A 13541-nucleotide genomic window follows, 5' to 3' on the forward strand; every position below is an offset into this window, starting at 1 on the left:
TTGGAAGGCAAACTACATCCCAACCATAGCAGGTGGGGTTACACTCAAAGATCCTACCTAGCCTGGACTCTCTAACACTAAGGCCACATGCTTCAGGGACTTGAAACAGATGTCAATGCAAGGCAGGAGGTGGCGTGTCTTTATTCTGTACAGTCCCTATGGGTCCTAGTCCAGTTCCAGGACCTGCCAAGAGGATAGTTCTAGCAAACCCAAGATAGTCAACTTGGACTCTAGGGTGCATATGTTTGGCCTCCCATATTTGTTTTATGCAGGAACCTCACATCTTATAGTCTGTTCTTCCAGGGGTGCCTATGAGCCACCTTGTTGAAAGGAAAGCTACTGAGTTCAGAAATGTTTTGAGCACTTGACAAATCATGTTATATTTAACATCTGAAGTTTGCACGAGCAAATGCGAAGCAGAAACCCAATAGAGAGTAATTGAAATTCACTGAACCAAAAATTCCTCACACGCTCTTGGCCTCAGCTTTGCCCCTCTTTTCAGCCCATTGTGATGCTCTGTAATTTGTGGGAGCACGTTTTTTAGATAATACTTGGGGAAAGACAAGTCTCATGGAGACTCTAGAGACTCGGGGTTCACACTGACACTGGTTTCTTCTTAGCTCTTCTTCAGATGGTTCCCACAGCAGGGTCCACAGATTGACGTTGCCTAAGAACATTTTGGAAGCCAGATTCATTCAGTCCTAGCAGTTCTGAGTCCTGCTTAGGTCTAGAACCCCTGGCCTTCTGGCTGAGAATCTAAAGCAAGCCACATTGTCATTAAGTTTTTACTTCTGTTACTCAATGGCTTCATGACCTTGGGTGAGTTGCTTAAACACTTCATGTGAAGTAGGTTACCTCCCTGATAGGAAAGTCTCTCTGTCTCTGTGTCTCTGTGTCTGTCTCTGTCTCTCTCAACACACACACACACACACACACACACACACACACACACGTAAACTATGCATATAAAGTGCTTAGAATAGTATTGACAATGGGTTGATTGCCATCATGGTCAGTACTTTTGAGTAGCTCTACATCTATACTGTAAGGAGAGATGGGCATTATGAAAACAAACTGCATGACAAGGACAGAACTAAGGGTTGGTAGGTTTGGAATGTAACTTAATACAACTACATTTTTCCATCTAGCCTCTGGCCTTGTCCCATGCCAACATTTGTTTTGTGTATCCATGTTCCAGAACCATCTTTTCATTACTGTCCATAGTCCTCAGTTATGGGCCACCGATCTCAAGAAAAGGGCTGTTTGCAGGAAGGAGTATTGCTCCCAGCTGAGTTTGGAGGTTGGCTTCAGGTAGACTTCAGGTATGAGAGTTTGTTCTCAGTCTTAGGAGACTTTCTCTGAAGCCACAGATAGATGACACCCTCCTCAGGACACAAGCAGGGATGTATCTATGATATAGTATCTCAGTAACTTGGCCAAAGATATCGTGTAGCAGGGTCAGGATTTGAACCCATGGCCTCAGACTCTCTGTTTAGTGTTCCTCCATCACTATAGTGTGTCCCACCTGAAGGACCCTAGCTACCATGCACCAAGTCTGACCAGCCCAAAGTACAGAAAGGACACTGCAATCTAAGGGTACCTGAAGACCACTTAGAGGTATCCAGCATGGAGTGGCTGAGTTGCCACAGAAGCCTAGGCCTTACTCTTAACATCAATATGTAGATGAGTCCCCAGCTCAATTCCTAGTAAAAGGCATTTAGACAGTCCTCAACTTGAAACAGGTTTGGGGATGGGTAGACCTAAGGAATGTTTTCCAACTGTATGATACTTTACAAATAACAAGCAATCTTTAAAAACTACTTTACATCTTCTTACAATATGTAGCAAGACACCCTCTCTCACTCTGCTCAGCTCACTGAAAGATGAAGCTCATTGAACGTGGAGGGACAGGTGCTATGTGGGGATGTGTGTGTGTTGGGGGGTACTGGGGAGATGGCTCAAATGCAAGCATGAAGGCCTGATTTTGATGTAAGAAGCTAGTTAAACCAATATGCACTCGTAACCCCAGTGCTGACAGAAGGCTCCCTGGGATTCACTGGTCACCCACTCTTGACTGAGACACCCTGTCTCAAAAAATACAGTAGAAAGCAGTTGAGGAAAATGCTTGATGTTAACCCCCTCACATACAAGTACAACCACTGCTCTAAACGCCTGTGTGCGCGCGCGCACACACACACACACACACACACACACACACACACACACGAGTCTGGCTAAGCTAAGGTGTTTGATAGGTCAGGAGGTGTACTAAAAGCGTTTTCATGTTAAGATATTTTCATCTTACTGTGAGCTTAACAAGATGAAGCTCATTGAAAGTGGAGGGACAGGTGCTATGTGGGGAGCAGCACTTGAGAATCTTGTCTTCTCCCTCCCTCCCCCCACCTCCCCAGCATCTCGCCCTAAGTGAGAAGGAGCAATCACCTAAGGTGAGGTGGGAGTCTATCTGCACTGAGTGTCCCTGTCCCACCCCAGAGGTCCACTGGGGACAGGCTCAGCTAGCAATTGCAAGAAGCTTCCGGAAAGACAAACAAAAGGTAACTGGAATGTGCCCCAGGGGGCCCATTAGCTTCCTGGAGCCTCCAGAGCATTCCCAGGAGGGACCGTGGCTGGGCGTGTGTGATCAGCGGCAGGTACTGTCACAGGCAGCTGCTGGCATATTAATATTCCAGATAAATGGCTTTTGGCTCAGGCGAAAGATCCTGCTTGGGAGCAGGCTTTTCTTTGAAGCTCCTGAGAGGGGCAGCTTGCAGAAAAAGGCGAAGGGAAAAGGCAGCTTAGAAAAAAAAATTATTCCACTCCAAAGCCTCTGCCCCAATCCATCTCTGTTTATTTAGTGCCTCTCCCTCTCCTGATTCATGGCAGGCTTACAAGAAAGGAAAGCTAGACAGGGAGAAAAGGAGGGAGACTGGGCGGGGGTTGGGGGGGAGGGAGAAAGCAGAAAGGAGAAAGGGGAAGGAGAACAGAGGAGAAAAAGAGAGGGGGAGGGAAGGAGAGAGAGAGGAGGGGAGGAAGGGAGGGAGGGAGGAAGGAAAGAGATAAATAGGAGAGCTTGACTGCAAGCATCATGTCCTCTCCCAGGAAACCTGTCAACAATTAGCCAGGAGGCTGAGGTGCTGAAGCCTCAGAGCCTTCCTGAGAAGGCTACACAGGCAAGTATCCTTGGCACCTCCCCAGCCACCCCATGACTCCTAGCTTCGCCATATCTTAGCTATGAGACCCTGACTGGACCACTTAGACTCTCTGAGCTTGTCTGACACACAAAAGAGGGAGGAGAGAGGCATGAAGCCCTTTCTCCTGGATGGTTGAGCAAACGCAGTCATAGACACAAAGCAACTCCCCAGTGCCTTTTGGGAGGGGATTTTAGATGCCATCTGTTACAAGACAGAGGCTCCAGGCTGGCAAACTGACTCAGAGGGTAAGAGCACTTACTGTGCAAGTCTGAGAAGCTGAGTTCAATCTCCAGCCCCGGCATTAAAGAAGGAGGCAAGCATGGCTACTTGCATTCCTGGAGCCTGGAGCTGGGAGGGAGAGAGATGACAAGAGGATCAGTGTGGTTTGTTGGCTGCCAGGGTAGCTCCAGGTTCAACGACAGACCCTATCCCAAGGGAATAAGACAGAGAGGGATAGAACAGGGCACCAATATCCTGCTTATGCTCTATTGAAAGGATGGGCATGCGTAGGTCTGTGCATACACATGTGTAGGATGCGTATGTAGATGTGCTTAATACACACACACACAGAGGCAGATAGACACAGAGACAGACAGACATACACACAGAGACAGACAGACAGACAGACAGACAGAGACAAGGAGAGACAAACACACAGAGACAGACAGAAAGACACAGAAATAGACTGAGACAGATATACACAGAGACAGGCATATACACACAGAGACAGACACACACACACACAAGAGACAGATATAAACACAGAGAGACAGACAGAGACAGACACACATACAGACAGACATAAACACAGACACACAGACACACACACATATATATGTACATATATATATATATACATATATATATATATATATATTGATAGAGACAGAGAGAGACAGAGAGAGAGAAACACAGCAGCAGCGCTAAGGACAGATGGACCCATCCAAGGAGCCTGAACAGAACTGGTGCCATTTATTTCTGACTGCTGAGGTATGCTGGGGCCATGAAGCCCATGGTAGTGTAAAGTTTCTCATACCCAATTTTATAGGTGGTTCCTATAAAACTGAGCCACGCAGAATGACTCAGTCAGGTAAGTTAGACACCATCACAGAATAAAGTCTTGCATTTCCATCTCCCTGGATGCACAGATGCATTTTTAACAGAGGCCAGTCTACCCCATTCTGTCTCTGTTCTCTCAAACCCTGTACTTAGACAGACCATCTTTGTCATGGTTTGTTCTGTCCAGTGGCTAGGTCAGCCTGACAGGGTATGTAAGACTTAGACAGCCCCAGCCCTTAGCTGCATGAGCATAGCTCGGAGAAACCAATTGCAAATAGGTCTCAGGTCCCACCCTAGAGGGTAGGTCCAGCATCTTGGGGTCTACAGTGGCCTTGGTAGCTCTACAGAGGAGCATGGTGTCAGACTACTGAACTTGGTGCTCCATCAGAGAAAGGGATGATGTTTCTTGATCCTTGGATCCTGTCAGGGTTGCCTGCATCCCAGTTTCCTTATCTATGACTCTTCCCAGGCCTACTGAGAGCCAAGAAAAACATGGTGCCCAATTCCTTTAAATAAAATGCATCAGCCAACCCAGGAGAAGCCAGTGTGGAACCCAGACCAGTTTGCCCAGCATACCAGTACAGAGGCCATCACTTAGGTCATATCCAGGCCTGGACTAGACCCAAGAAGGTCTGGCTGGTCCCAGCAGCAGGTAGGTATTGAACACCATAAGAATACACAATGGCAGCCATATTATGGGGCTCTTGGTGCTCACCACTCACCAGGCTGTACTGTTGGTTCCTCCAGTCTTCATCTGGGATGCAGACAACAGCGCCACCCGTGGACAAGCAGGAGCAGTGCATCCCAAACAGGAAAGGCTGCCGGGGTACTTGGTAGGTTACTCTGCAGTAGAACAGCAGCCAGACCCTTCCCAGGCTTTAGTTTGGGGCCTGGTACGGGACCATTGTTGGAGTAGGTGACTGTCACATCTCTCCTTCTCTTGAGCTGTGATTGTACGCATGCTCAGAAGGTCTTGATTACCTCTCAGAGCTGACAGAAGAACCAGAGTCAGAAGGAGAACCTGACAGTCCTTGGGCCATGCTGCAGTCCTTCTCAATTCAAGGAAGGAAAAGATGATAGAGCTGGGAGAAGAGGAGAAAAAACATATTGATCACAGCTAAGAAATGGTAGGTGGACAAAGTGGAGCCCCATGTGCTTGTAAGCACTTAGAGCAGACACATAGTGCTGCCCTTGACTTGCCCTGGGGACATGTATGCCTTGGGTATCAGTGTGTACCGATGCTTCTTAGACATCAAGGGACAGACCCAGGGAATCATGAAAATCTTTTATGTACCTGGACAAAGGCTAAGAGGTCCTGTCTCCATGAGTGGAAGCCCCAGCTCTGTAGCTAATGCCTCCCTTGGAAGAACCAATCAGAATTGGCATTAGAATCAAGAAATATGAATTACAGTCAAAACCTTCTAGAGCTGTCTCTGGAAGGGGACTTCAAAGACACAAAGCAAGGCCAGAAAATGTGCTACTCTGAAGGTCATGTGTTTTTTATGCTGTTGTCCTTGAGATCACACCTACTCAAGCCCCAATTTAGATACATCTGTCCAAGGCTAAGACTCTCAGATTCTGGTGCACTCCCAATTTCCATGTCTGTCATCATTCAGAGTGCCCTTGGGAGGCAGACACCAATTCCTTTCCTGCGATGGAGAAACAGTATCTCAGGTGACTCTGTCTCTTGACCCTCCCGTTAGTAAGACATTCCTCACATGAGGTAACAGCTCTGCCTGCTCTCTGTGTGCCACGGCCACCTGTTAGAGATCCCAGAGGATCCATCTTCACATCTGACATGGCCTCCAGAGACACTGGGTGACCAGAGACGTCACATACACAGTCTTTATCAGACTCATGGGGAGCCACAGGCAACTCTCTTCACAGAGCCATGCTGTTCTTGGTGAAGGAAGGGCTGCTTCGAAGGCATTTGTCTTACTTTATTGCAGACAACGATGACATGCAAGATGCAGGAGGATGACTGACAGTCAAAGGCCACGTGGCTGACAAGGTGAAGGAGCTGACTGAGTCTGAGGGTCTCTGATATTTACTGAATGGAACTCAAGATCTGAATTACAGTGGACTTAAATATATCATGTTCTTACAGGGGGCACTTGGCTCCTTAATAGCTATCTGACCAGCATGCAGCCCTCGTGGCCTGTGTGACCTTCAGAGGAGGGGACAGTTTGTTCCTCAGAATAGGACTAGACAGCCCAACCTACTGGCTTTAGTCCAGCAGTTCTTGGGGCCGCTTCAAGCTGAAGTGTCTGGAAACTTGCGAGGCTCATAAGCAAATGGCTTCACAGAAGTGCCTGTTAACATTTCCTCTGTTGGAGACTGAAGCAGACAGAGTCAGAGCCAGTGGGCCCCCCACGTCCCCCACAGTACCCCTGAGTCTCATTCCCCTTCCGCTCTAGCCCAGCCCTGGAAAACTCACACCCTTGTCTAAACACCAACCCTGAGCAGACCCAAGTAGAGGCCATATGTGTTAGATTATATTATTGTTTAAAATATTCGCTGGTCTTTTCCATGGAAGATTATTCCTCTCTACCCCATTAGGCTTGGCCATTTGATTCGATTTAACCAATGAAATGTGGGCAGAAGTGAACTATAGTGCTTCTGAACAGAAGCTCTGAGAGCTATTGACTTCTACTCTGTTTTCTCTCAACCAGGAGCCTCAAAATCTCTGGGAGATATGCTGCTCTCTCGGCTCTGTGCTGGAATGCAGATGGAAAAGAATATAGCCAGGACTTATGGGAAAAGATATGCAATGTGAGTAAGGAGTAAGGCTGTGTTATTGTGGGCCGCTGGGACTCTTTGTTACTGCATCGTACAATTTAGGCTAGGCTGACTGATAAACCTAACATGCCAGAAAGGGTGAGTGTTACTAAGGCAGATAATTCCTACAGATCAAAACTCCCATGACATATGCAAAGAGAGGGGAAAAAACGTGTAGATAAATCTAGAGGGAAGGGAGAGCTTGGTTCTCCCAATTCTCTTCTGTGGCCCTCTCTGCCTTCAACTGAGAAGGCAGTTAGCATCTCCCCACACTTCCCTTGGTCAGGAAGAGCCTCTGATAGGGATGGTATAAAGCCCAATTTTTCCTCAAATATTGATCTTTTATCCTTGGGAGAAAATAGTTTGTGCTCTTTAAATAAGAAAGGAAAAACAGCCCTGGAATTGATTCCTGGGTAATTTAATCACCTTTTGTTCAGACAATGCAAAGCTGGCACTATGATTATCTACATATTGACTCATGGGCTGCAGCCCCAGGAAGCCGGAGACAAAGGGGGATGGGAAGGCTGTGGGGCCATCCCTTCCACAGCCCCCACTCTGCAGGGAGATACACTAACTGTCCCGGCCTGTCACCTTCCAACATCCAGGCATATGGGGGGCATGAGACCACCCCCAGGCCTTAAAATGGGGGAATACAAAGCACACAGCTGACAGGTCTCTGAAGCACTGGGGAAGTGGAGGTGGGAGACTTATGGTTCTGAGAGACTGTTCAATTCTCTTATGTTAACTGTTTCCTTCAGAAAACATGGACGGAGGTCTGTCTCATCGCCACTGCCCACGCTCCGAGAAGTCCTGGCCAAGTCATGCCACATCATGGAGACTCGGCTTTATTAATTTCCTTTTAGGCTAAGTTATTTTTTTTAAACAAGTATGTGCCTGTGCCTGTGGGTGTTGCACATGCACATGTGGAGGCTGGAAGTGGACTCAGTCATTCCCCCATCTTATCTTTAGGGACAAAGACACAAACCAGGAGCTTGCTGGTTCAGCAAGACGGCTAGCCAGGCAAGCCTAGGGATCCTCCTGTCTCTGTGGCCCAGTGCCAGGGTTACAGGCATGCATCATCAGGCCCAGCTGCTTTTGTGGGTGCTTGAGTCTAGACATTAGCCCTGATGTTTGCACAGCAGGTACTTTGCCCACTGAGCCATCCCCCAATGCTGGCTCCTCAGTTTTACTGTGAACAATTGGAAACTGCCTTCCGTAACTCACTCTTCATGCACCAATAGTCATTTCCGAAATGCCTACTATCTTGCAGATGAATGAAGCTAACTAACGGAAAGGTGGGTGTGATATCAGAAAGACGAACGCAAACTCCTTCCAGCTCCGAATGTCTGCCCTTTTCCCACAGGGGAGGGAGAGTGTGGCTAGGTGTGGCTGCATGCTTTCCCTTGGCCAATGGGACGACAGCAAGTGTAACATAGGAGACTTAGAAAGCTCTAGTCACTGAAACTTGTCTTTCCTCTCTGAGCTTAATGATCCTGAGACTGCTATGTGAGTGAGCCCAGGCTAACCTGCTGGAGGATACCTTCACACTCCCATGACTCAGGTTCAATGCCTGACAAGCACAAGTGTGCATGAATTATACTCAAACCATCTAGCTATCCAATCATCCATCAAGCAACCAAAGTAGATACAGGAGAGTGTCCAGGGAAAACCCCCAGTAGATCCCTGTAACTCTCAAAAACAAAACAAAATGATTGTTTTGGTAAACTACTAATTTGGAGAGTGATTTGTTACACAGAACGAGCTAACTGATACACAAAGGCAGACATTGACAGTTTGTCCTCAGGATAGATTTGCCTGTTTTCATCCTTACTCCCAGCCAATTTGGTAGGTAGCGTGCTCTTTATGGCTAAGGCTGCTGAGACTCGGAGAGAGGCTAACTCACTGTCCAGAGATGTTGGGTGATGGAGGTAAACCTAAGATGGACTGAAGCTACCAATGAGAAAGGGTTCAAGACAGGATTGGTGAACAGAATCTGTTTGGCTCAGAATCCCTGCTTGCATGGGTTATAGTGCTTCTGTCGTGTGTCCTGCCCAATGTGACTGTATATTGAAGGAGCCTGAATGCTGATTCCGGGGAGCCCTGAAGATGGGGTCATGAAGAAAAGTATGAGGAGAAGGGGTCAAGGCAGTACTTTGTGGCTGAAATGGCTCATAAGGCCAGCTTATGGGAGCCCGCTTCCAAATGATCAATTCCAATCTCATTATGACCACAGCTGCCATTAACTCAGGAGCTAATTGCTATTAGTGTACAGAAACTCAAGAGGGTTTAGCTGCAAAAATTCCATGACACGGGACCATCTCACTGCTCAAATGGCCACATCCCCATTATTAATTCCCTGTGACTATTAGCTTATGACTGTTAAGTTACGATAAGTTTGTGTAAAGTCCTTGAACCGGATGTGTGTCCTCTGTGCACACTTCATTATGGGGAACTGAGTGCACTTGGAGGCTCCATGTTGCCATTTTCATTTCTCCTTAAGGTCCAGGCTTATTAAAAAGCATCAGGAAGGCTCTTGATTTGGAAGACAGTTCTGTAAGCAAAAGTCTTAACAAAAACCAGACTCTGCTCAGCATTTTGATGTAATTAAAGTCTTGGCAAGCACAGAGTGGGTCCGAGCAGCAGCAACGCTTAGCAGCACAGAGGCCCTGGGAAATACTAGGTGGCCTCACAGTACAGCTGGGGAAACCGAGGACTGGCTAAATGATGGCGCTCAGGTAAGGCAACATGGCCTACCAGCCTTAGACTAACAGTTTCTGGTTTGGATGAATTAAAAGCCTGCTGCAGATGTCAGGTATGCTGTAAGACCAACAGGAGACAAAGAATCACTCCAGCTTTCCCTTAAGAAACAAAAGGAAGAAAAGAAAAACCTACATGCTGAGAAACAGGCCAAGTGACTATCACTCATTCCTCCTCCTTGAAGAGAGCCAGCTGGATGGAGTACTACATGACAGTGTGTAAAATTAGACATATTTAACGGGTGACGACAAGGATTTCTCTGTCTACGTTCAGGAGCCTACTGTAATGAGATCCAGTTGGTCTCTAAAGAAAAATAGGAGTGTGTGCAATTACCGAGTTCACCGTTTGTTTCTGTTTAACTTTGTAGCTTCTTCCCAAGATGCCTTGGGGCATGTCTGGAAAAAATGTCAGTACTTGTTGCTAAGCAGTCCAGTCCTTGAGGTGCTCTCCCAATTCAGAGTCCTTTGTAGCCAGGTCCTGGGGCACTGGAGCAAGAAAAGCTGGGGTGCCATAGCCTGAGAACAGCATCACTCTGGCTAAGCTCCATGAGGCTGAAGTTTGCAGGTTCCTGCCAAAGGGGAGCTACCTCACAGTTGAGTAGGAAGAAGAGGAGGTGGGGTGCCTTCAGGCCTCTCCTCATCCACATGTCCGTTCTAAATCTCTTTTATTGGCTTCTTGCTCTTAAAGGCTTGGAGGGGGGAGGCTATGAGATAGAGCTAAGGAAATTGGAAGTTGAGTGCTGAGCTCTCTCTGGGGTCAAGGTTTCTGAAGGGATCCTAATTAAAGCCAAGTGAGCGCAGGTCTCAGCTCAGTGTGTTGGCCTTGGGAGGCAGGGATGCTGGAAGAGAAAGAAGAAAAAAAGAGACTAGAGAGGCCAAGAGGAAGAGTTAGAAAAGAGAAAAGCAGCAGCCACAGAGAAAAGAAAGGGGAGGAAGGAAGGTGCCAGCCAGAGGGGCTGCGGGGAGGGCAACTGAGAGACTGAAAGAGTAGAGAAACAAGACAAGAGTCTGGGGAAGCAGGAGAAATGTGAAGCAAAGAGAGACAAGTTGGTGAAAACAAAGAGAAAGGAGCAAATTATGCATCTGTCAGTTAATTTCTAGAACATACAGAGTAGAATTGGCCATCCCTTATACCGTGGGATTGAAGAAGATGTTATATGAAATGCAAGCACAGAGCATATTTTCTTTGACCCAGACACCGAACACATTTCTGGTATCGGCTGATTGTGTGTACATGTGTATATCTGTGTGTACATGGACACACACATGTGCCTGAAAGAGGGACTTTTTGCCAGACATTATAAACATGTTGCAGAATCTACTGGCTATGGTCAACAGCACCCCAAATCTGTGACCATTTGAACTCTGTACTTTCCCCTACTTTGGCTGTCAACAACTGCAAAATCTTCCTCTTCCTCCTCCTCCCCTTCCTCCTCCTCCTCTTCTTTGTTTTTGTTACTCTAGAGAGATAAAGTTTTGCATTTTCCTAGAAATGCCTGACTGCCTCCAAGACAGTCAGGTGAGGAGAAGTCAAGAGATAGACTCTAGTTAAGTTCCTTTTCCAGATGAAGGTTTGTGCCCCCCTCACATACACACACACCGCCACACGCACACACTGATTGGTGAGGACAGGGCTCTGAATGGTAAGGCAGTGAAAGCCATCCTACTAACTCTGTCTCTTTCTTCTCTCTAGCATCTCTTGGGGTTGTTTTGGCTCCAAAAGTCAACCAAAGAAGAGACATGGAGATCCCACCAGATGCCACAATTTTCTTCCTAGGTTCCTGGGATCTCTGAGTCCTGAGAACAAAGCAAAGTAAAACAGAGCCCATTTTAGGTCATGGAGGACTCTTTGTTCTCTTAACCCTATTCTCATTGTGTTTGCTCTACTAAGAAAAACAGACTAGACACGGAGGTCCAAAGAAGAAAGAGAACATTCTAATTTGTTTCTATGGAAAAGTGAAAAGGGCTGAATATGAGATAAAAATCTTTGTTGCTCAAGTTCTGGGGGTGGGGGGCTCAGGAGCTACTTTGTAGATTCCCCTGTGGTGTTGATACTCTGTTCATCCTTAACTCCTGAACCTTCCTGAACTTCAACTTTGTAGCATTTGTTGCTATTGGGCCATATGGCCAGCCAGCCTGCCTGTGGTGCTGCCAGCCCTATGTCTGGAGGAAGGGGTAGAAGAGATTTGCAAGTCAGACTCCAGCAACAATCCCTCAATTGGCCCTAAGTCCTTCAGGAACCCCCTTGTCTTCATCATAGTCATCTTCCAATCCTGATACATTTCTGCTGCCAGGGAGCTCCTGTGGAACATGAAGACAATTGATACATCCTGTGGTGCGTGCTAGGCAGCTTTTGTCTTTTTGACACAAACTAGAGTCACCTGGGAAGGGACCCTCAACTGAGACATTGTCTCCATCTGATTGGCTTGTGGACACATCTGGGAGGATGTTTTTGATTAATAATTAATGTAGGAGGATCCAACCTAGAGTGGGTAGTGCCACCACTGGGTAGATATTCCTAGGTTGCATAAGAGAGCAAATTGATCAAGCCATAGAGAGCAAATCAGTACAGAATGTTCTTCCATTCGTCCATGATCTCTGCTTCAGTTCTTGCCTTCCCATTCCCATTTGAGCTCTTCTCGCCCTGGCTTTCTTTGATGGTATCTGTAACCTGTAAGATATAATGAATGCTTTCCCTTTCGAGTTGCTTTAGTTATGTTTAATCACATCACCAGAAACCAAAGGACATGTGGTAATTAACCATCAGTGGTCTCCTGAGCCTAAGATCAAATTCAGTCCTACTGTGTACCAACAACGGCTCCACGTGCTGACTCTTGAGCTTGAATAAGTCAGGGCACCCTGGAACTGTTATACTAGGGAAATCAACAATCAGATGACCATTTGTGGAATGCTTTAGACAGAGAAAGGTGATGGGAGAAGCCAGATGCAGGGAGGGAAACCCAGGTTTCAAGCTGGATCACAACCACTGAGTGAGCATCTCTGAAGAAGAAAGGGAGAGGTCCTATGTTCACTGCACCCACTTGAGTAGGCCTTCAAGGGCTTCAGGTCATGTCTTACTGAGGACTGAACAAGCTAAGCATCCCTATGCAAGCTTCTTCCATGAAGCTAGAGATGGATGCCATTAAAAGAAAGGGACCTCCCTGTTCATGACTCCGTATGTTGTGCCTCCTTTCTCCTTCAACCCTGGGAAAGAGCTTGCGCGAAGGGGTCCCATATCCACTTGCTACCACTGCTCTGTCCTTGCTTTGGCATCTACTTCCACCCATGTTTGTATCAGACCTCGACAACTGTAGACTGACCCTGAAGAACCGGCTGAGTCCAGTGAGTACTTGCCTTACCTCACAGGGTCTTTGTGTCACTGGACTCAATGGAATTGGCTGCTCCTGAAATCTTTCTAGTCTCTCATCTTTTTTGACTATTCTCTTACTGGGTTGCCCCTTGTGGCCTTCCTTCTAGAATCTTCATTTATTTTTTTAACCTTAAATTTTTAGGATTTATTAATATACTTTATGTATATGAATGTTTTGACTGCAGGCATGTGTGGCAAGTGTGCACTATATGCATGCCTGTGAGATACCCAGAAACTGGGGTTGTGAGCCACTACGTGGATACTGGCCATAGAACCCAGGTCCTCTGCAAGAGCACCAAGTGACCTTAACTGTTGAGTCAGCTCTCTGGCTCCTTGGTACCAATTTTATCTAGGTCTCCCTCTTGCTTCTTATTTTCCAGTACATCA

General features: G+C 46.9%; 1 long non-coding RNA gene across 2 annotated transcripts; it reads left to right on the top strand.

Annotated features, from left to right (window-relative positions):
* The first annotated feature begins 3045 nt into the window (after positions 1-3045).
* LOC120097431 (uncharacterized) lies at positions 3046-12962 on the top strand. Of its 2 annotated transcripts, XR_005494816.2 has the most exons (4): positions 3046-6261; positions 6923-7022; positions 7787-8323; positions 11478-12962. It is a non-coding gene; the product is annotated as an uncharacterized LOC120097431 (long non-coding RNA). The 2 variants fall into 2 exon arrangements; XR_005494815.2 differs by having other exon boundaries at positions 7787-12962.
* Positions 12963-13541: the final 579 nt, after the last annotated feature.

Source organism: Rattus norvegicus, chromosome 16, assembly GCF_036323735.1.
Source record: "Rattus norvegicus strain BN/NHsdMcwi chromosome 16, GRCr8, whole genome shotgun sequence".
Classification (NCBI taxonomy): domain Eukaryota; kingdom Metazoa; phylum Chordata; class Mammalia; order Rodentia; family Muridae; genus Rattus; species Rattus norvegicus.